Raw genomic sequence first — 24,335 nt, 5'->3', positions numbered from 1 at the left:
AAAGCAAAGGAGAATTAAGTTAACATTAACTTACTATGTATCGGTCACTGTTTTACATGCTCTTCATGTATTAATTCATTGAATCTTCTCAATAATCCTATTGACAAATATTTAGCCCTATTTTATAGGTTATAAAACTGAGCCACAGAAAGACACTCAAGTCATACAGCTAGAAGAAGGATGTGAGGCCAGACAGACCCAACTCTAGAGCCCATGCTCTTAATTATACATTGTGATGGCTCTTTGTGCAGAAAGGGAATGACAGGGAGTCACAATTTTAATATGCTAATCAGGAAAGACCCCAATGATAAAATGATGCCAGGCAAAGCTTGGTAAGAGGTGAGGGGGAGGGGCCCTCGGTGGCTCAGTGGGTTGAGCATCTGAGTCTTGATTTGGGCTTAGGTCATGACCTCACAATTCATGAGATCGAGCCCCATGTCTGGCTCCCGTGCAACCTGCTTGGGATTCTCTGCCCCTCCCCAACTTGTTCTCTCTCTCCCTCTCTCTCTCTTTCACAAGATAAATAAATAAACTTTAAAAAAAAAAAAAAAAAAAAAAAAAAAGAGGTGAGGGGGAAAGTCACATGACTATATAGGAAGAGCTTCCATGTAAAAACAACCAACCAGTACAATGGCCAGAAGGGAGAACTTGATGTAGCTTCATGTAGTCTGTATAAGGGGAGAAGAGAAGTCACACAGTGAAATGCACAGGTCTTAACTGTACGGTTTGATGAGTTCTGATGAATGCACACACCTACATAACACACCCCCAATAAGATATCAACACTTTTATCACCTTGTGTGTGTTTTGATGGAAAAGCTAACACAATTTGATACACTGCTTGGGAAAAAGAAAGGACTCAAGGGCTGTGGCCTACTCCATAGAAGGATGGGGTGGCCATTTACCGAGGTGACTAACCTGCCTGCTCCCAACTCTGAGCATGACAAGTACTTCCTCTACCTATCAAAGGAAGGAAGCAAGAACTACTAAATCATCATCCATGGAGTCATCACCTGCTATCTTTTGCACTAAAGCCAAACGAAACACCAGCATCTTGTACGTGAAAGCTATATGTCATGGCAGAACACCCAAGCAAAATTCGTGACTATGGCATCAAACACTCCCATAGCACTCCTTTTGCATATATATATACTTCTATTGCCAGGTACCATATGGAACCATTAGTTGTCTCTGCTAGATGCTATACTTGGCAGGTAGGCTCACTTAACTAGGTCTATGGAATAGAGTCTCTATTTGAATGAGCTTTTTAAGAACTAAGGTCCTACTCTTAATAATTTCTACCAAGCTTAGCTCAGGATATAGTGCTCAGTAAAGATTCAATAAATAAATGAATAATCATTTATATCCACCAACACAAAACTATTCATTAATCACCATAAAGCATGCTATACTCTCCCTCACTCGCACTCTCTCTCTCTCTCTCTCCCTCCTATAGAGTGCTGCACAGGAAAGAATGGTACATTAATGGACTTATTTGGCAATTCTGTGTTTTAGATCATCAACCCAATTTTTTTTTTCATTTTAATAAAAGTTCTGGTAACCCACACCTTTCAAGAGAGAATGTGCTATCTGTTGAATAACTAGGGCAAGGCTACCAAATGGCAAATATTAATCAGGATTTTTCATATTTTACTGTATACAGAACTAGTGCTTCAAAATGACATGAAAAAATGTATACATTCATTGATACACATACATGTTCATTCAAAGAGTATTTATCACATCCCCACCACATGCCAGAAACTACTGTTCCAAGCACTGAGGAGTTTTCATTCACATGAACACCCCCAATTTCTGCATTCACCATCCAATCAAGTCCATTGCACAGACCGGTTAAGTGAGCCCACCCACCAGAGACATACCTTTTTTCCCTAGCCAAGTACGGCATCTGAATTATTTTCTAGTGCCAACCCCAAACTTGGGACATTCTAAATGACTGGGGTAACATGGTGCTTGCTTAAGCTTTAAAAACAAGGCAAAGAAACAAGATACTTGGTTTTTATATTTTTGCTATTTTTATTCTGCGTATGGAAAGTCTTTCTTTAAATTATCTTAATCTCAGGATGCCTCAAATTTTGCCTTGTGGTAAAAAGTAATATAGTATTGAGGCGCCTGGCTGGCTCAGTCGGTTAAGCAGCTACTTCGGCTGAGGTCATGATCCCACCACCGTTCGTGGGTTCAAGCCCCGTGTCAGGCTCTGTGCTGAGAGCTCAGCTTCAGAGTCTGTGTCTCCCTCTCTCTCTGCTCCTCCCCCACTTGCACTCTGTCTCTCAAAAATAAATAAAACGTTAAGATAATTTTTTTAAAAAGGTAATATAGTATCAAAAATGTATTTTTCCCCAAGAAACTCCTGGCTATGTCTCGAGTCAGCTGTAACCAGTGTTGCTAGAGAAAGCCCAGCGGGTTCCACTTCCAATGCCTGCTATCTAACCGTGACTGGACACTTGGTGCTACTCATCAATCCCCGCATGCATCGTTAGTTCCCTCCCTATCACATTCTTCATGATGGCTGTCTCCAAGAATCCCTACAAAATTCTCCCCTAGTCTATTCCTATTCCTGCCCACGCTTAAACTCAGTAGATTACTTCATACCCTACTGGACAGAGAATCCTAGGGAGCTCTCCTCTAAGTGTATACTTACTTGTCTTCTCCCATCTTCTGTCCTAAGAAAACTTGCCACCCTTATTCTTGATCTCATCCCAGCCTTTTTTTTGAACTGCTCCCTCTTTCTCTTTCATCTTCAATTATTCCCTTCTGCTCAACCAATAAAATGTCAAAAATCTTCTGGACCTAAAAATCCTAGCCAAAACAAACCAGCAGAAAGCTCCCAAATCCTTCCCTTTGCCCTTCATAAGTTACAGATCTAGCTCTGACTCTTCACAATTACAACCCTGAAATGAGTGGTCCCCACATACTGCTTTCCCCTCTCCCCACTCCAGTCTGGCTGCCATCTACTCATCTCATAATTAAAAAAAAAAAAAAAAAATCCCCCAGGCAACAAAAGCAGAACTAAACCAGTGGGACTACATCAAGTGAAAAAGCTTTTGCACAGCAAAGGAACTCATCAGTAATATTAAAAGGTAACCTACAGAATGGGAGAAAATATTTGTAAATCATATATCTGATAAGAGGTTAATACCCAAAATATATAAAGTTGAATAGCAAAAAAATAAAAATTTAAAAAATCAGATTTTAAAAATGGGCATTTATTCCAAAGAAGATATACAGATGGACAACAGGTGCATGAAAAGAAGCTCAAAATCACCAATCTTCAGGGAAATGAAAATCAAAACCACAATGAGATATCACTTCACATTTGTCAGAATGGCTAGAGTCAAAAAGACAAGAAATAACAAATGCTGGTGAGGATATGGAGAGAAAGAAAACCCTTATGTACCTTTGGTGTGAATGTAAATTAGTGTGGCCACTATGGAAAACTGTGGAGGTTGTCAAAAAATGAAAAACAAAGCTACCATATGATCCAGCAATCCCACTTCTGTGTATTTATCCAAAGAAACTGAAAACATTGACTCAGAAAGACACATGCACCCTCATTCATGGTCACTGCAGCATTATTTGCAATAGCCAAGATAGGGAAACAACCTGAGTGTCCACTCACAGACAAATAGATAAAGCATGGGGAGCACCTAGATGGGTCGGTCAGTTAAGCATCCAACTCTTAATTTCAGCTCAAGTCATGATCTCATGGTTGTGAAACTGAGTGCTCTTCCTCTCCCTCTGCCCCCACCCCTGCTCACACATTCCCCCCACTTTCTAAAACACACACACACACACACACACACAAAAAAGCATGGTGCATACATACCTTGAGGACATCATGCTAAGTGAATGAAGTAAGTCAGACAAAGACAAATATCATATGATCTGACTTCTATGTGAAATTCCAAAAAAAAACCCACCAAAAAACAAATAACAAAGCAAAACAAAAAACCAAACCCAACCTCATAGATACACAGAACAGATTGGAGACTGTCAGAGGTAAAGGGTTGAGGGGTGGACAAAATGGGGCCAAAGATACAAACTTCCAGTTACCAAATAAAGAAGTCATGGAAATGTAATGGACAGCATGGTGACTAGAATTAATACTACTGTACCTCATATTGGAAAGTTGCTAAGAGGTGATCATTTCACGATATATACAAATACTGAATTATGTTGCACACCTGAAACAAATATAATGTCGTGTGTCAATTATACCTCAATTAAAAAAAAAAAAAAAAAAGGCTGAAAAATAAACAAATGGTCCTAAAAACAAAGATGGGAAAACAGCCTTTCATCAGAGTAGGAGAGAAATCCCATAGAATATTGGCACAATGCAATTAAACTGGGGGGGGGGGGGGGGACCCAACCCCGGTGGTCTAATAGTACTGTATTCCATGAAATAAAATAATCCAGGGCACCTGGGTGGCTCAGTTGGTTAAACGTCCAACTCTGGATTTAGGCCCACGTCATGATCTCACCGTTCCTGAGTTCAAGCCCTGCATCGGGTTCTGCACTGACAGCACAGAGCCTGCTGTCAGCAGCAGTTTGCACAGTTTGGAAAATGATTTGAGAAAATGTGTGTGATGTGCCTTGTGTCCCATAGGCCTGGTCCATTTTAAGGATTCAATAAATAGGGCATATATAACTACAATTTCTGCCCCTGCCACATATCAGCTGAGAACATCCTGTGCTGACTTTACAGACCCAGAGTTTAGCACACTTCTTCATTGGTTCCATAAATATGTTCTCATGACAGACCCCCACCTGCACAAGAAAAATCCCCTGTGGTACACATTATGTTTAGAAACAATGGATATAGGGGTATAAAAAGTAAAGGAAGAATGAAAAGGAGAAAGAAGAAGGGAAACAGGGAAGAAAAAAGAGAATGGAAAGCAGACAGTAACTTTCATTAAATGCTTGTCCAACTGTGACAATGGAACATTAGCAGCCGAGGACTCTGACAGTAAGAAGAGATGGAAGCTTGCTAAAAGCTAAGCAGAGCCATTAACATGCCCCAGGATTCTCATTTGTACATGGCTGTCACCATTGAGGAGCTTGTTCTTAACTTGCTGTAGGCTCCAGTGTGTAGGCAAAAAAGCCAAAGGAGGTTAGGAAGTCCTCCTACAGTGACAAGGGGGAAACAGTTCCCAGAGACAAATCTCTGTGAAAACATCTTACTAGGGAATAGGAAGAGAAATTAAACCTCATGTAACCTCTTGAAATGTTTTAGACCTGTGGAGTGAGGTCCCAGTAAGAGAGCTATAGTCAAGCTTGCAAAGTTGGTGTAGTTCTTTACCCAAAGGAAGGAACTGGGAGTTGGTGTCATTGCCCTGTATCCTAAGGAGAGAGGAAATCAGAGGAAGGTCTAACTACTCAAGGACAGTCCATAAGCCAAAGTTGAAAACTAGCCCAGAAGACTGATGTCAAGGGCCAAAGAACCACTGCCCAATACTTCAGATCTCTAGCTGATTTAAAACATCCTCATAACTAAGCTCTGAAAGAAGCTGGAGACAGTATTTTAGTCAATTGGGAAACTGGAATTCATGTGGGATCCCCTAGGTTTGTCTTCTTTGAAGAGATCAAGTGCCAGAACCATCAGGTTACCAGGTGGATGCTGGAAAGTTTGGGCTCCTCTCTGCAGCTTCTTGGGGCAGGGGGACGGGGTGGGGCTGGGGGTGGGGGTTCTGCTGTCCTCTGGGATTTCCTCCAACAGGGCAATCAGGGCAATCAGGAAGCCTCCAACTGTAGCCTTGAAGAGGTTCTGGTTCTTAGTAATGGAATGATCCAAATCTAGGATTGACTCTCAAGCTACATGGTTGCCTCTGGAGAGATGGGGTCCTAGGCCTCTGCTTAGGTATGACATCAGCTCCAGGCTCCATGAAGAAAAACAAACCAGTGAGAGACAAAACGTCTAGAACAAAAATCAACGTTTTCAGGCTAGCTAAGATGGTTGATATATTTACTGCTTCTTGTTTAGTTAAAAATGTGGCCCACCACATGGGGGTTGGCTAGCAAGTGGCAGAAAAAGTGATCTATCCCTTATGAGGGTGGCAGAAAGAATGGCTCTCATTCATTAATTTTTTTTTAATGTTTATTTATTTTTGAGAGAGAGAGAGAGTACCAGCAGGGGAGGGGCAGAGAGAGATGAAGACAGAATCTGAAGCAGGCTCCAGGCTCTAAGATGTCAGCAGAGCCCAACATGGGGACTGAACTCACAAGCAGTGAGATGAGCCAAGTGGGACACTTAACCAACTGAACCACCCAGGCGCCCCTAAATCTTTTTTTTTTTTTTTTTAACATCAAGAGGTTAGGGGAAAAGATGCACACGTTTGTTCCAATTCTACATGAGAATTCCCCTAAGAGGTGCCTTTCCTCAAGAGACTTGGCCAAAGAAGAGGGGCAATCCCTAAGTTGACCGAGAACTTTCACTTGTGAGAAACTCCTAGTTTAGAAGTTATTCACTCTGAGGGGAGCACAGGAGGGAGAAAGGGAGCATTGGCCATGTAAAGAAGGAACAGAGAAGTGACCTTTTATCTTAGGGAAATATATGTATTAGTATTTAGAAAAAAATTTGTAGTTTTCTACTTCATCTTAATAGGAAAGATTACTAGGGCCTTTTGCATAGAGTCAGAAAGGACCTTTGACTTTGGTTGCTTCCACCTTGCTCCAGGCTTACAGAGCAATGAATAAGGATGATGCCACACAGTATCTAACCAGCCCTGAATTCGATGTGTGGTTTTACTGACAGATTGCTGTTATTTTAGAATATACTTGCAGGGAGACAAAATCTATCTCGTTTGGAAGAAAGGAGAGAAAAGCTCCCATTTGTCCTGGTCTTTTAGGCTAGGAGAAATGAAATATGGATTATGAGTCAATGTTCAGAAGTCTAAGAAAGTACATTAACAGTCACATTAACAGGACACGCTTGGGAACAGGGAATGGGGAAAGCTTAAAAATACAATCATGACAGGTGCTAGGTATCTGCAGAGACAGAGGCCTGGCAGGTGCCCCGATCTTCCAGAAACTAGGAAAAGCCCAGAGGAGAAAAGATATCCTTTGGCTCAAAAACCTACATCTCTGAAGGAATCACTGGATAGTATCACAATGACTTGCCAGAAAATTCAGCTGCAAGCTCTTGGAATAAACAGTCCAAAGCATTGGAGGGCTATGAGTGTCAAAACCACTCAGCCAAATCAGGCTTGTGTGCAAAATAAAGGATATGCAAGGATGGTGTAATTAAAATAGATGTCAAGTAAAAACACACTACACATCAACATGTTCTATCTTAGATCCTCAGAACTTGGAAAGGGTTGGACATTTTATAGGTCATGGACTTGGGTGGAAAGGGAGTGGCCAAAGCCCCCTTACTTAAAGGTGCCACTCTCATATTTGTTTTCCTTTACCTAACACTTTCTGGTCTAATGACTCATGAAATGAACATAAGGGAGAGTACTGTAAACTGCAGAATCAACACCATCAACACTAAGGCACTCTGCTGGGTTGAAAAGAGAGGACTTAAAATTCAGCTAATTTACAGATTTCTTTTGGTGATTTACAGAAGATTCCACAATAAGTATAGCTAGATTTCTGAGGCTAATTTATTATCAAGGTTCAGATATGGGTGGTATGATGGGCTGAACTGTGTCTCCCCCAAAATTCATATGTTCAAGTCCTAACCCCCAGGATCACAGGATGTGACCTTATTTGGAGATAGGGTCTTTGCTGAAACAATCAAGTTAAAATGGGATCATTGGGATGGGTCCTCTTCCAATATGAGTTGTATCCCAATAAAAAAGGGGAACTTCGACACACAGCCATGTATGGACAGACATGAAAACTTACGATGGCGGCCATCTACCAGCCAAGCCAAGAGAGAAGACTGAAACAGCTCCTTCCCTTCACAGCCCTCAGGAGGCTCCAGCCTGGCGGACACTTTGATTTTGGATTTTCAGCCTCCGAACTGTGAGAGAATAGATTTCTGTTGTTTAAGCCACGGGTGAAAGGACCCAGGATCACAAAGGCACAGGACACAGTGCAAGAAGGCAGAGTTCAGAGCGTAAGCTGGCCTGAAAAATCCGGCTGTAGCTCAACAGAGAAGGATGAATCTTCTAGGCAACAATGTGCTGGCCTTTTCAGTGTCCACAGTCAACAACTGCCTTTACCCAGTAATGAACATGACAAACTAATTCAATTAGATATAGTGTATTTGCAATTTCAATATCATAAGCATTTACAGAGCAATTATTTGCTCCCAGATTCAAATTCTATTCCTACTGAAAGACCTCTTGCAGAGACCTCTTTCAGAAAATGTCCATCAGTGTTTGAAATGACAAGGTACCACACACATGTGGTTGTTTTCCATACTTTCCTTTACTGCCCCTCCTACCCCGATACTTAGGCACTTTCATAAATCCGAAAAAAGACAAAAAATAAATAAATATCCATCACAGAGCTTTAAAAAAAGAAACAAAAGTGCCCTCAAATCAAAGGTAAAATTATCATAATATTTATTCAGTGCTTGTTCAGAGAGAGATTTATGCTCGAGTCCTGGCAGAGGACATGTGGAGATATAACAGGTACATCAAAGCAATCTAGGATTGATGAATAGTTTTGTACCAACAATGAAAGTGCTTAATAAAATGTTCAATAAATTTTTATAAGATGACTCATGACTAGCAAGAATCAGGTCCCCTCCCATTTCTTCTCCTGCCAGGTCCCAAATACTTCAAGTCATTTTCACAAGAGCAAACATGTCACACGAAAGAATGTTGTGCCTCACTGGCTAACAGAGAAAGACATTCTAGATTGTAAATCACTCCTGATCTTCAACGATGAGACACAGCTAGGAGCAATCAGCACAGATGTAACCATGCTGGCTTGGGAAGACACATACGTGTTATTCTCACCATGCAAAGAACAATTTCTATAGCTTCACGGTAAAAGCCTTTTCGTATTTACAATCATTACTAAATCACTAGGCTTTCAGGAATCTCCAGAAGTTGCCCAGTATTCCACTTCTAAATAAGACAAACAGACCCATTTTAATTTGGAGGCAAACCAACTGACATCTTGAGTCAGGGTCACCATTCTGGCTATGCAGGTTGGGTCCTGCACAGGGTGCCCTGCCCTAGCGAGTGGAGGCTGAAATCCAGTCTGTTCCAGCTCAGGGGCTGTATCTGCCTGCAGGGCCACCATTTTCTAATTGCACAAAAGCTTTCTCAGGACTAGGGCCACATACACCTTCTTCTCCGTAGATACTCTCCAGATATACGTCCAGAATCACCTCAGCAAAGGGCAATGCTTTTAAACATGTTTAGTTCAGGAAGTGAAAAAGACAGTAGGGCTGGAATTTGAAGAACAAAGAGGGCGTGGCTCAAAATAAGCTGGAGATGTTGACAGGGACCATTCTGAGAATTTAAAGATTAACCTAGGGGTGCCTAGGTGGCTCAGTCGGTTGAGCAGTTGTGCGTTCGACTCTTGATTTTGGCTCAGGTCATGATCTCAGGGCTCGTGGGATCGAGTCCTGTACTGATGGTACGGAGCCTACTTGGGATTCTCTCTTCCACTCTCTCTGCCCCTCCTCCACTCACGCTCTCTCTCAAAATAAACATTAAAAAATAATAAAGATTATACTAAATACAGAGGGTTGTCATTGAAGGGTCTTAAGGGACCTGATGTGGTTTGTGTTTCTAAAAAGTTCTCTCTGGCTCCCATGCAGACTATGAATCAGAAGAGAAAGAGAGAAGATGCAGAATGCAGGTGAGAGTTGGTGGACAAAGTGATGGCAATGGAGTGGAAAAGATGCACTAGGAAATGGAATCACCAGGACTTTGTGAATGATTAGATGCAGGGCTGAAAGTGTGAGAAAGAAGGAATGATGTCCAGGAGGATTCCCAAACTGTGCCACAAAAAAACCGGGCAGACAATGCTGCTGTTCATAAAGAACACTGGAAGAGGAGGAAGTTTAAGTGATCAAGCTCATGAGTTCAATGTTAGAGTCAAGACTTCCACCAAACAGTGAGTTACTATGCCTTCTAGTAAATGTTGATACTAAAATAGGATATACCATACTTACTTTTTTTTTTTTTTAAATAAAATCTGAGAAACACAATTTTAATCAGTTTTAGAAGCACTCTGGCCATACTCGGACTATGATTACAGTTCTCAAATTATTCTCCATGACCACATTCCTGTCCCCACCTCTGGACCAGTTGCTCTGAGAGTAAATAAATCTCAGAAGAAAAGGGAGGAAAGACAGCCCATCTAGTAGGACACTCTGACTCAAAACACTCTGACCACCATCCCATCCTCCATCTTGCCCCCAAAATGTGTTCCAAGCCTCATCTAGGGGTTCCTGATAGATTAAGTTACCAAATTCATTAAGAGCAGTCAATCTCAGAGCATGGTCCCCAGAGGAAGCAGCATGAGCAGAACCTGGGAGCTTGTTAGCAATTGAAATTCTCAGGCCCCACCCCAGACTGATTCAGAAATTCTGAGGGTGGGACTCAGCACTCAGTGCTTTGACAAGTCCTCAGGGTGCTTCTAATGCATACCCAAGTTTAAGAACCAGTGACAACAATCAATTACATTTCCTTCACAACTGCTTCCTAATGTCCATAATCCTTTTTTCCCTTTAAAATTTCCTTAGAACTCCAAAAGTACAGTCTACGTCTAAGTAAAGCTCCTTCCCCAGGTGATGCTATCCTTCACCTGACTCCCACGCTATCTCCTTCAAGGTACACAAACACCCAGTTTCATCTCCACTAATCTAAATCTTGGCCTTATCACTGAGTCAATGGTTAGTGGCACTGCCCTCCTGCTCAGAGTTCCTTCTCTTCACACTGGCTGCACCACCCGGAATTCTGCCTCATATTGCAAGCTATAGCACGTTCCCAATAGGTATCTGCCTTTCATTTGGCAGATGTCATACATGTCTAATATACAGAGGAAACCTAGTAAAAGTCTGAGTGGTTATTCTAGACCAGTGTTTCTCAAGGTGGAGCCTACTGGAAGTACATGTTAAGAATGCAGATAATAAGCCCCATCTCTAGTCTCTTAAACTAGAAATTTCTGGGGTCAGGGCTATGCATTTTTGATGCACACTGAAGTTTGATCTCTCCTGCTTGTAGATGAACTGCTATCTTGATAACCACAGACTTAAATTAACTGCTTCTTGAGCACAGGACACTGAACAAAGATGAATCGAAATGAGGAGAGCTTATTTGGTTACTGACCTGTGGTCCACTTTGTAAATGTATTCTTCAGATTGTAAAGTTTCGGAACAACAATATCACACTCTGTGCTCTATGTATGCTGCGGAGTAATTTCCTATCGGTATGTCCTCCCCAGCCTACACTTACAGAATTTGCTTTCCAGACCTAATGAATTTTCTCTTTATCTTTTTGGCCCAGATACCTGAGCTTTACTGCCATTTAGAAGCTATTTCTCTTAGACTTACTCATTTGTAAATTGTGAAATGTTTACATTAGCTCCAACAAAATTTAAACAGTAAATTTTAGGTGCAAAAAGAAAACAGCAAAATAGCTGCCAAGCAGCAAATGAAATTATTTATAACTACTGACACACTGTCACACAGCCAAAAATATTTTCTGGCTTTAGTTATGAAAGTTAAACGTACTCCTCCACAACACATTGCCCCACAACCTCCTCCTATCAGAAGGGTACATGAGCTCCACCCCAACCCCCACACACACCCTACAAAGGCCTGCACACAGATCCACAGTCAAAAAATAGTTACTACAAAGCATGTTATATAATGGAAGCAAAAGGGAGTCCAGAGACAAGTAGTTTTTAAAACCACCAAGCAGCTATGAAACAGAAGGGAAACCAACAAGCTCTTTCCTAGAATTAGCATTGGGTCTTTCTCAAAACAATTTGTGCTCATCTTTATTTTGTCAAACACATGCAAATCTGTTTTTAAAAATTGCAGCACTAATTAAATTTTCACCACTCTTTCTAAACTTTGCAATGGAAAAACAAGCACACACACACACACACACACACACACATCTGAAATCTATGAGAAGAGTACATGCCTTGGGGGGTTCTAGTGTATGTGTGTGACTTTTATTTTTTAAAAATTGCCAAATTCTAGGGGCGCCTGGGTGGCTCAGTCGGTTAAGCCTCCAACCCTTGATTTCAGCTGAGGTCATGATCTCACGGTTGGTGAATTCAAGCCCCATGTCAAGCTCCACAATGCGTGGGACCTGCTTGAGATTCTCCTTCTCGCCCTCTCTCTCTGCCCCACTTGCCCCCTCTCTCAAAATAAATAAATAAACTTTTAAAAAAATTGCCCAATTCTATTTCTGAGATTCATTTTAAAAGAATAATTTTAATAGATGTTCATAAAAGGAACCTGTATTAGCTCATTCTGGCTGACAGGAAAAAAATTTTTTTTAGTTAAGGTATAATTCATATACAGTAAAAGTCACCCTTTTTTAAATATACAATCTGATGATTTTTGACAGATGTACACACTTGCCTAACCACCACCAAAACAATGCTCAACTGTGTTGCCCATTAGAGCTGCCACATGTGGGTCCTGAGCCCTTGAAATGTGGCTAATCCAACATCAGAGGTAGCGTAAGTGTAAAATACACACCAGATTTCAAAGACTTGGGGAAAAAAATGCAAAAGATCTTATTAATATATGGTGAAATTATAATGCTTTGCATATAGTGAGTTACGTATTAATATAATAAAATCAATTTTACCTGTTTCATTTTTCCTTTAACGTGTGTATTGGAAAATTAAAAGTTACTGGCTTGCCGTAGCAATCCCTTACTCAACACATCCCCAAAGGCAAGGGAATTAAAAGCAAAAATGAATTACTGGGACCTTATGAAGATAAAAACCTTCTGCACAGCAAAGGAAACAACCAACAAAACTAAAAGGCAACCAAAGGAATGGGAAAAGATATTTGCAAATGACATATCGGACAAAGGGCTAGTATCCAAAATCTATAAAGAGCTCACCAAACTCCACACCCGAAAAACAAATAACCCAGTGAAGAAATGGGCAGAAAACATGAATAGACACTTCTCTAAAGAAGACATCCGGATGGCCAACAGGCACATGAAAAGATGCTCAACGTCACTCCTTATCAGGGAAATACAAATCAAAACCACACTCAGATATCACCTCACGCCAGTCAGAGTGGCCAAAATGAACAAATCAGGAGACTACAGATGCTGGCGAGGATGTGGAGAAACGGGAACCCTCTTGCACTGTTGGTGGGAATGCAAATTGGTGCGGCCGCTCTGGAAAGCAGTGTGGAGGTTCCTCAGAAAATTAAAAATAGACCTACCCTATGACCCAGCAATAGCACCGCTAGGAATTTACCCAAGGGATACAGGAGTACTGATGCATAGGGGCACTTGTACCCCAATGTTTATAGCAGCACTCTCAACAATAGCCAAATTATGGAAAGAGCCTAAATGTCCATCAACTGATGAATGGATAAAGAAATTGTGGTTTATATACACAATGGAATACTACGTGGCAATGAGAAAGAATGAAATATGGCCTTTTGTAGCAACGTGGATGGAACTGGAGAGTGTGATGCTAAGTGAAATATGCCATACAGAGAAAGACAGATACCATATGGTTTCACTCTTATGTGGATCCTGAGAAACTTAACAGAAACCCATGGGGAAGGGGAAGGAAAAAAAAAAAAAAAGAGGTTAGAGTGGGAGAGAGCCAAAGCATAAGAGACTGTTAAAAACTGAGAACAAACTGAGGGTTGATGGGGGGTGGGAGGGAGGGGAGGGTGGGGGATGGGTATTGAGGAGGGCACCTTTTGGGATGAGCACTGGGTGTTGTATGGAAACCAATTTGACAATAAATTTCATATATTGGAAAAAAAATAAAAAAAATAAATGACTTATTGGAGTGTAAAAAAAAAAAAAAAAGTCACTGGCTTGCATTTGTAGCTTAAAGTACATTTTTATTGCCCAGTGCTTTAAAGATCATTTCTACCCCCAAAGAGCTCCCTCTTATCCCTTTGCAGCAAACATTATTCCTCCACCCCCAGCTCCTGGCAACTGCTGATCTAATCTCTAACCCTAAAATTTTTCTTTTGGTAGTCTTTAAAAAATATTTCCTCTTTTTTGTCTTCTAATTTTCCACTATCATCTTGTGTTGTTTTAAAAATAGTTATTTTGGGGGCACCTGGGTGGCTCAGTCGGTTAAGGTTCTGACTTCGGCTCAGGTCATGATCTCACGGTCCGTGAATTCGAGCCCTGCATCGGGCTCTGTGCTGACAGCTCAGAGCCTGGAGCCTGCTTCCAATTCTGTCTCCCTCTCTCTCACCCTCCCCCATTCATGCTCTGTCTCTGTCTCAAAAATAAAATAAACATTAAAAAAAATAGTTATTTTTAACTTTAAAAGATCTGGAAGTGCCTTGCCTGATCATTTCCTATAGTTATCACTAACTGATGTCATTTTCATTAACCAGTTCTAATGCTGGTAGGCCACCACAACAAGTGCATTCTGGGTAACTCTCTTCCAAAGGAGCCGTGCACAAGTGGCTGATAATTGAATAGAGACCATTGTGCAAACACACAACAGCTCTATTCAAAGATGCTGTAGGAGACCTGAGCCAGAGGTGAAGAACCTCCTGTAGCTTAATTTTATTTAGCTTTAGGGAAGTGGAGAGAAAGCTTCATCTGTGCTAAGAAAAGGTTGGACAAAAATGTAAAAAGCACTTACAGGTGGGAGGGGGAGCAAGGAGAGGAAGCTTTGGCCCCCTGGCAGTGTCTGCTGATGGGAACTCTGTGATGGCTGATGATAATTGCCAGAGAGATGCAGAGACAGCCAACCCGCATCTCTCCCTAGCCCCCACCCTAGGCTCACCTATAACAGGTATTCAGATTTTCAGCTTCTATTCACATTTACTCTTTATTCATTCCCCAGATACTGCATACCATCTTTCTGATCTTCCAGAATCTGAGAATAGTATTGGCCACCTCCTGTCCATATTTTCTCCCATTGGGTTAGTTTGGGACCTGCATGCTAATCTTTCCACCTCTGGACTCTTGGGTTCCTTATGGATAACCAACTTTGAACACATCTCCTGAGATTTCTATACCTCATTCACACCTCCACCTCCTTCCTTTGCAATGCCCTAGAGAACTAGAACAAAAGCTTTGCATTTTGAGCATTTTACTGCTAGTTTTTTAAGTTAAGGTAGTAAAATGCCAACTAGGCTCTGGGGTTTCTTGTTTCCTCTGAGATAACTAAAAGCACCTCAGGAGTCTACATTCCCGCCCCCCAATCCTCCACCCCAAAGATTTCTTGTGGAAAATTCTCTCCACCAAAAGGACCCAAGTGAGAATCATAGCAAAGGAAGAACCGCTGGCCTCAGTTTGTATCCATGCCATCTAAATATACAGCATGGATGGCATTCATTTCACCTGACCTCCGCTTAGTCCCAAAAAGAGCTCTTCCAAGCATTTCCACCCCAACTGGAGAACGTACTAGAAATGGAAAAGTCTCCAGTATGGTTCCCAAGTGAGGCACTGAGAAAGGATGATAACTCTGGTGGTTCCTTATGACCGCCACATCCTGGAGGTGCTCACAGAACAGGCACCAAGCTGGTGCACATGGATACTACCTGAGAACCACATAGATTTGCCTTTCTCTTGTGGAAGCTCCAGCGCAGGGGCAGGAGGTGGTCAGATAACCACACAAATACAAGTATAATTATTAAGTGCACATGGTTTTGATACACAAACAGGGTTGGACACGAGTCTATGTTTGAAACCTTAAAATAAAATAAAAACATTTTCTCCAGAGGGGAGCAGTACCAACGAAAGAGGAACAAGTTTCAGTTTTCTTTAATTCTGGAATGAAAATAAACCATTTACCATACACATTCCACATATATAATCTCTAATAAATACCAAAACTCTGCAAGAAAAGCATCATTATCTCTATTTTGTAGAGGAAGCAGAGCCAAGTTAAAAATGGACTTGCTATTGCTAGAAGTGGCCTGGAATTTGACAGGCACTCAATTGGTAGGCACACAACTGTTAAATTAAAAAACAAACAAATTTTTTGAACAGTACAGCAAGTATTTTAACAGCTAGGAGAGGACTATAGTTTCCCCATATTTGGTGTTGCATGAGGCATTACCAATCTCGGCCTCAAGTAGGTATAAGCCTTGACATTAGGAAATAAGACAAAAGCTATCTGCCTATATGTTTGGCAACTGGATAATTTGCATTTAGTTCTCACTTAAGAGATAAAGAAGCAACCATCTCCATCATGCAACAGTCTGGCCATAGGCCCTTGGGGAATTAAAGCCAGTCCAAAATAAGGTTAACATCAGCAATATCTACAGGAAGGGCTGTTATGAGGACTGAATGACACAGTCTATACACAGGCTGTTACAGTGCCTGCCATTTTTCAAAATACTTCAACACAGGCAGTTGTGATACAAAGGGGATTACTTTTTTTTTTTTTTTTTTTTACCTATACTCTGGGGCAGTTAGCTCTCAAATGACTAATCAAAAGCTCACGTAAACAGAAAATCAAGTCAATTATCTGCTCCACCAGAGGGTCGTTGTTTAGTATAATGGCTGCCACAAATGATTTTTCATAGATCAAACAGTATTCATGATGGACTGTAAGTATTGTACAGATATATTCTGTTTACACTAAGTGGGAATGAGAATCTATCCAACCCAGTTGTCTACACCTTTTTAAAATGGTGCCCTTCGCTGAAGACTGTCACTAGTCCTGTTTCTAGACATTTTGGAAGAAATACGGTCACCTGATCCTGACAAGAAAGCCAAATCCTGATGCTAGAATATTGTCCCATCTGCCTCTAGTGAAACTTTTTGTTCAGAGTGCTACCCAAATGCACAAAAAGCCACAGCATAGGGACCTTCTAGAGCAGCTCTGTCCCACAGAATTTCTCTGCGATGACGGGAATGTTTAGTTTGTCCGGTGATAAGCTAGCCACTAGTTATGGGCAGTCACTAGGCACTTGAAATTTGGCTAGTATGACTGAAGAACCAAACTACTAATTCAATTTTAATTGCCACATGTGGCTAGTAGCTACTCTTTCGGATGGCACAGTTCTGGAGCTTACAAAAGAAGGCTGTGTGATGTTTTTGTGCCTGTGTATTAAAAATGCTTTATATGGGGGTGCCTGGGTAGCTCAGCTGGTTAAACTCTGACTTTGCTCAGGTCAGGATCTCACAGTTTGGGAGTCTGAATCCCACATCGGGCTCTGTGCTGACAGCTTGGAGCCTGGAGCCTGCTTGAGTTGTGTCTCCCTCTCTCTGCCCCTCCCCCATTCTCTCGCCGTCAAAAATAAACATTAAGTAAAAAATTTTTTAAATGCTTATATGTGGAAGACCTACAGCGCTCATCTACTGCCACTGTCCACTAGGCATATCAACCCACAATATATAATCAGCTGAGGCTAAGTTCCCAGCAGCCTAGCTCGATAGGGCCTCTGGGCTCTGAAGGCAGATCTGGGTGGTCTGAACTGCACAAGAAGTTAAGATGGGGACAAAAATACACAACTCAGAAAACAGTCATGAAAATTCAGTGAACGAGCATGTGAAAGCACCCAGCAGAGTGTGCGGCATCTACAGAGGCTTGAGAACATTTAACTTTGCTTTACACGGAAACACCATTCTCCTTTAGTAAGGTGCGTGAGTGTTGGTAAGGTTTTGTCTGTTTGCGAATAAACATACAAGTAGAGCATAGGAAACTGTATGTACCCGTCCTCTCCTCATCCCCCAAAATAAACACTAAATATTTCAGCTAAGAATTTGGTTTGGAAGAAGGATGCCCCTGTCACAAGAATTCCTATAAAACAAGCTATGGGAATAAGGAGACTTCCTGGTTTCTAAAGAACATCTCTTGTAATCTACTTACACTGGGTTTTTTTCTCCCCCCTCCCAACTTTTGTGTGTGTGTGTGTGTGTGGTAAAATACACATAACATAAAATTTACCATCTCACCCATTTTTTAGTGTACAGTTCTGTGGTATTAAGTAAATTCAAATTTACCTTGGTTTTTGTCTCCAAAAATAAAACACAGTAAATATGTAAAAAGATGGTATTAAAACATGCATAAGGTAAATAAACATCAAATTCAAGAGAGTGATCAGGGGAGAAATGGGGTAGAAGGGAAAAGGGAGAACTAGAAAGGGGTTTAAGTTTTATCTAGAATGTTTTATTTATCTTCAAAAAAAACCCAAATATGGCAAAATGTTAAGACTTGACTGAACTGATAAGTATATAGGTGTTTCTTATGATTTACTAGACTTTTACATATTCTTTCAAAACTTTTTATTTTGACCATATAATAGGCTTACAGAGACGTTGCAAACACAGTATCCATACATCACCCCAACCCACTCCCTCGAATATCAACATCTTGTGCAACCAGCACAATGATCAGACCAGGAGATTAACCTTGATATAATACAATACTATTTAACTAAACTAAAGAAGATATTGAAATCACTTTACTTTTTCCATTAATGTCCTTTTTCTATTCTACAATAGCATGTGCACTAGTAGTTATTTCTCCTTAGTGTTCTGTAGTCTTTGACAGTTTTTCAGTCTTTCCTGGTCTTTTATGGCCTTCACACTTGTCAGCTATTTTGATGAATGTCTCACAATTGGGGTTTGTCTGATACTGTCTCATTAGTAGGCTGAGACCATGCATTATGGGCAAGACTATCACAGAAGTGATGCGATGCTGTGTCCCTGTGTATTATATTAGTCTGTGATAACTTTTCATATTGTTAAAAAATTTCATAATTTCAAAAGATAAAAAATATGCAGCTATATTAGTTTCTCCAGAGAAACAGGACCACTAATAAATGTGTGTGTGTGTGTATGTGTGCACACGAACACACACACACACACACACACACACACACACAGGTTTATTATAAGGAACGGGCTCATGCATTTATGGAGACTGAGAAGTTCCAAGATGTGCCATCTGAAAGCCAGAGAGCCAGTGGTTTAGTTCCAGTCCAAGGTCAGAGGCCTGAGAACCAGGGAAGATGACAGTATAAGTTCTAGTCTGAGTCCAAAGGCAGGGGAAGACCAAAGTTCTAGTTCAAAGACAGGCAGAGAGAGCAAATTCTCCCTTACTTAGTTTTTTGTTCTCTTCAGGCCTTTAAAAGATTTGTTGGGGCACCTGGGTGGCTTAGTCGGTTAAGTATTCTGACTCCTGATTTCAGCTCAGGTCATGATCTTATGGTATGTGGGTTCGAGCCCCACGTCAGGCTCTATGCTGACAGCACAGAGCCTGCTTGAGATTCTCTTTTTCTCTCTGCCCCTCCCCCATGTGTGTATGTGTGCACTCTCTCTCAAAATAAATAAACTGTAAATAGATAGGTAGGCAGATAGGTAGATAGGTAGATAAATAAAAGACTGGTTGATGGCTACCCACACTGGAGAGGGTAATTTGCCAAATATTAATCTCCTCTAGAAATGTTGGGAAAATAAGTGAAGTTATGCACCATAAGATGGCCTACGGGACTAATATAAACTCTAGTTTCTAGCTTAGAGACCCCTCTTCCAGGTTCTTCTTTCCACCCTGCTTGCTGTGTACACAAAATTACTACTAATGCAGAATGCGGAAGTAACAGACTATAAATTGTCCCCCACACTTGTGCTCAGGGCTCAGATATTTGGAGAAACGGTCTCCTCTGAGCCCGCCGGTGTTAAATAAATCTCCGATCCACCAAGATCTCTGAGTGCCGCTTGGTTTTTCGGCCAGCGTTCCAGCCTGGTTCCTGTGTTCCTTCACAAACACACCCAGAAAAATACTTAATCAAATATCAGCATACCTACTGTGGTTCAGTCTAGATAACACACAAAATTAACCCTACTAGTAGCTTAACTTCTAAATTAGAAACTTCCTACTGGGTATATCTAGGTTCCAAATCCTATCAAGCCAAATGGATTTTAGGAAGTGCTCCAATTTTTAAAGTTACCGTTATCACTAGCTTCAGGCCTTAAGCATTGTAAATTCATGACATACTATCATTTTTAAAAATCTCAGGGGGTTTTATCATGGATGATTTTACTTAGGAGAAAAGGCAACGATTAGCCAGCTTACACTACCTAGATTAACTGTGATCCAACAGAAGCAAGACCAGCAAGTCAAATTAAGGCCTTAAAGAAATTAACACAAGTTAATGAGAACCAATAATCTACTGATCTCTTACTAGAGGTGAAAGCTAGGTTATCATTTAGAATTGACTACACTGCCCATCATAACATCCTAAACATGTTATGATATGCCATTGCTTCTATGTATCATGCTTTAAAAAATGTATCTGGAAGAATTATATATATCAAGCTATTAACAGTGACTGCCCTTTTTTCTGGCGCAAGAGAGAAGGTGAGTTTCAGAGACTTTCACTATCTGAGTTGTATATTAAAATGAAATACATATATATGTATATGCACACATGGTTGACCCTTGAACAACATGGGTTTGAACCTCACAGGTCTACTTACACATGGATTATTTTTTTTTTTCAATACAATACAATCTCTATTAGGGCTATTAGTATTTGAGCTTTGAGGAATCAAAAGTTATACTGAGGGGTACCTGGGTGGCTAAGTCGGTTAAGCGTCTGACTTCGGCTCAGGTTATGATCTTGCAGTTTGTGTGTTCGAGCCCCGCGTCGGGCTCTGTGCTGACAGCTCAGAGCCTGGAACCTGCTTCAGATTCTGTGTCTCCTCCTCTCTTTTCCCTTCCCATGCTCATGCTCTGTCTCTCAATAATAAACAAACATTAAAAAAATTGTTTTTTAAAGTTATACTGAGATTTCCAACTGTGTTCCGGGAACGGGGGGGGCGGGGTTGGCAACCTAACTCCTGTATTGCTCAAGTGTCAATGGTACATATGTACATACGTACGTACGTGTGTGTGTGTGTGTGTGTGTGTGTATCAAGAGAGAAAAATGGTACAAATAAATTTTCAAGTTTTCTCTGAGGCTTCCCGCATTTGAAACTCTTTTACTTTCAGGATCACTGTAAATTTTGGTGGTTTAGGCAGGGAAATACTTTTTTCCACCTAAATGTTTATATATATTTCAAAGTGTTCCATTTCCATGGGTAACGGTACCATGCTCAGCTATTCCCTTACCTTCACTCCAACTTCACGTAAAGAAAGCTCCTCACAAATTTTTTCCTAGGTTCCCAGTGCTCCGAGAGGCAATCACAAGTTTTTATAAAAAGCTAGAGCACAGGGATCCAGGTCTCATTATGCCAAAGAGGAAGTGAATACTTAATTTAAATCTTCTAGCCCACCCCAAATGTGGATGCCATTGTTGGGTCAGTCCCACGTACCACACACACCTCTTGCATATCTTTTAGAACACACTGCCCCACTCAGAATAGTTTCTTTCAAAGAAATAGGACATGGGTTTGCTTTGGGGCTGGATCAACTCTCCTAAGAATCTTCCAGGGAGGAGAGAGGCGGTCATCCCCCTGAGAGACAAGAGTATGTAGAGGGTAAGAGTATTGGCTTTAGAGCCAGGCTGTGTACGTTTAAATTTGGGTTCTAGGGTTTACGATCTTGGAACGTGTAGCAAGTTATGTAATTGCTGATGCCTTGGTTCCTTCATCTGTAAAATGGAGCAAATAATGGCACTTAACTGATTGGGTTGCTGTGAGAGTTAAATACTTGTAAAGTGCTTAGAACAGGACCTACCATGTAGTAGAAACTCATTAAATGCTAGAGAGTCTGCAGGTTCTGATTCCACCCCACTCCCCAGGGTTTAATCTAGGTCCTCAACCACTCATCAGAATTGCGGCCATTTGCCAGCTGTTGGGGAAGAATATACAGTTTCTCCCCAACTCCGACTCCTGAAACAGAGTTGCCTAAAACAATCTTTTTTAACAGAACCTAAAATTTAAGCCAGTACAACAGTGAAAAACTTGAGTCACAGCAAGCTTTAAATGTAATCTTGTTAAACGGAAACAAAGACAGAAAAATATTTGGAAAAGATCCTAAGCAACTGATAGATTCCAATGAGTTGAGGTTCTTTTAAGTCAACCTGTGTTTCTTGGCTTTTTTCCTGTGCGTGCACGTGTGTGTGTTTAAATCCATGACTCTTTTTTGACAAGTATAAAAACCTTATGGTTTCTTAAAATGCTATTTAAAACTTGAAATTTTTAAAAAAATGGACCAAAAGCGAATCTAATCAGTGTTAACTTAAGAATATACTTGTTCAGGGGCGCCTGGGTGGCTCAGTCCGTTGAGCGTCTGACTTTGGCTCAGGTCATGATCTCACAGTTCAAGGGTTTGAGCCCTGCACTGGGCTTTGTACTGACAGCTCGGAGCCTGGAGCCTGCTCGGATTCTGTGTGTCTCCCTCTCCTTGCCCTTTCCCCCACTCGCGCGCTGTTTCTCTCTCCCTCTCTCTCAAAAATAAACAAACATTAAAAAAATTAAAAAAAAAAAAAAAGAACATACTTGTTCAGTGGTGCTTGGGTGGCTCAGTCAGTTAAGTGTCCAACTTCAGCTCACATCATGATCTCACAGCTCGTGGGTTCGAGCCCTGCATCAGGCTCAACTCAGAGCCTGGCGCCTGCTTCACATTCTGTGTCTCCCTCTTTCTCTGCCCCTCCCACACTTGTGCTCTCTTTCAAAAATAAACAAACTTGAAAAAAAAAAAAAAAGAGCATACTTGTTCAAAGTACACATGTGCTTTACCTCTAAGAAACTCTGAGTAGGTACCCTATTCCCTTCCTGAAAATCACTGAATGGACCTGAAAGCAGTATCGTATGGCCTCCTAGTTTAGATCAGACTGGGGTTGCTATAACTCATTTGCCAAGATGATTTTGCTCATAGAAAATTTTTTTTTGGTTTAGTCCATGCAACCAAGAGCCTTTAATCCTACATGATGCACATCTGTCCTCCAAATTGCACATTTGGTAACAATGAAAGATTTACTACTTCTAACTATGAATTACCCACTGAGAACACTATAGCAGTGAGAGCAAAGTGACCAGACTCGATCACTGTGGAGCTATGATCTGATCAATTCTCAAACAACTTCATGACGCCATTGGAAAGGGAAGAGTTCACAATAGTGGTTAAGGGAAGAGCAGCCTGGGAGATGAGAGGGCTTGGTCAACAGAAAGGATGCTGCTTCCAATTCCAGAAGGACCAGGATACCCATGTAACTGGAGGCAGTTAACAGAACTGGACAAAGATCCAGCTAACAGACTGGCATTAAAAAATATAGACTTAATCTTACAATAAGGCAAACACCTAGCTGGGAAACTCAAAGAAGAAAATGGAGGTCTTCAGCATTGCATTCCTACAAACTTCTTTAAATGTACTTTCACTTTCCTCCTTGTAATCTCATGGGATAACAATGAGGGTGTAACAACCTACCCCTGTGCCCAAGCCATGAATCCCATCTTTACTCTCTCCAAAAGTAGCAGCCAATCTCTTTTATTTTAAAAGTCTCCCCCTGTATTTATTCCTTATCCCTTTTTTATTTGGGAAGTGGGGGCAGAAACTAACCTGACTCTGCTTCCTCCTTTCTACTTTCTCAGACTTAAAAAAAAAAAAAAATTTTTTTTTAATGTTTATTTTTGAGAGAGAGAGAGAAAGAGATCGCATGAGCAGGGGAGGGGCAGAGAGAGAGGGAGACACAGAATCTGAAGCAGGGTCCAGGCCCTGAGCTGTCAGCACAGAGCCCGAAGTAGGGCTCAAACTCACAAACCCTGAGATGCTTAACTGACTGACCCAGGTGCCCCTCAGACATTTCTAAAATATAGTCTGTATTCACTGTTCTCACTTCCTTTCTGCTCATTCGTTCCTCAACCCAGTACAAACCTACTGATCCCATTCTCATGAAAGCCAACCAATAACATCTACCCTGCCAAGTCCACTGGAAGTTTTGTTTTAATCATGCCAAGTATTTCAATATATTTTGAATTACCTGGAAGAATGCCTGATAATTGAATACCACCACCCTAAGTACAGCCTTACAGGAAAAAAAATCCCAGTTCCCTAACAGGGGTTGAAGGCCTTCCATGATCTCACTGACTCCCCTTTACCTCATCATACTTGATCTCCCCACACAGTCGGCTGTTTGTCAGCCAGGTGTCATTGCTCAAGCTGTCCCCTTTCTCTGGAAGGCCCTCTCGCTGGACCCCTACCCCTTTTAACCCCACTAACTTCTACTCCCCCATAAATGCTCAGATCAGAAGTAATCTCCTCCTGGAGTCCTTTCCTGATACCCCTACCCAATCTCACCCTGGCTGCATGAGGCACCTCCT

The 24,335-nt window shown here is 41.2% G+C and overlaps 1 protein-coding gene across 15 annotated transcripts in view; it reads right to left on the bottom strand.

Annotated features, from left to right (window-relative positions):
* PPFIBP1 (PPFIB scaffold protein 1) overlaps positions 1 to 24,335 on the bottom strand; it is a 171,795-nt gene that overhangs the window by 71,419 nt on the left and 76,041 nt on the right. Inside the window, exon 1 of one of the 15 annotated variants that reach the window (XM_078449979.2) lies at positions 20,644 to 20,664. The exons of the other annotated variants lie outside the window; for them this stretch is intronic. The gene's annotated coding sequence lies outside the window, so the exon portion shown is untranslated. Of the gene's footprint in view, positions 1 to 20,643; positions 20,665 to 24,335 lie in introns of those variants that run through there. 15 annotated transcript variants of the gene reach the window in all.

Source organism: Panthera onca, chromosome B4 (genome assembly GCF_046562875.1).
Source record: "Panthera onca isolate mPanOnc1 chromosome B4, mPanOnc1 haplotype 2, whole genome shotgun sequence".
NCBI lineage: Eukaryota > Metazoa > Chordata > Mammalia > Carnivora > Felidae > Panthera > Panthera onca.
The sequence above is the reverse complement of the archived record's forward strand: the minus strand, read 5'-3'. Positions and strand labels throughout refer to the sequence as shown.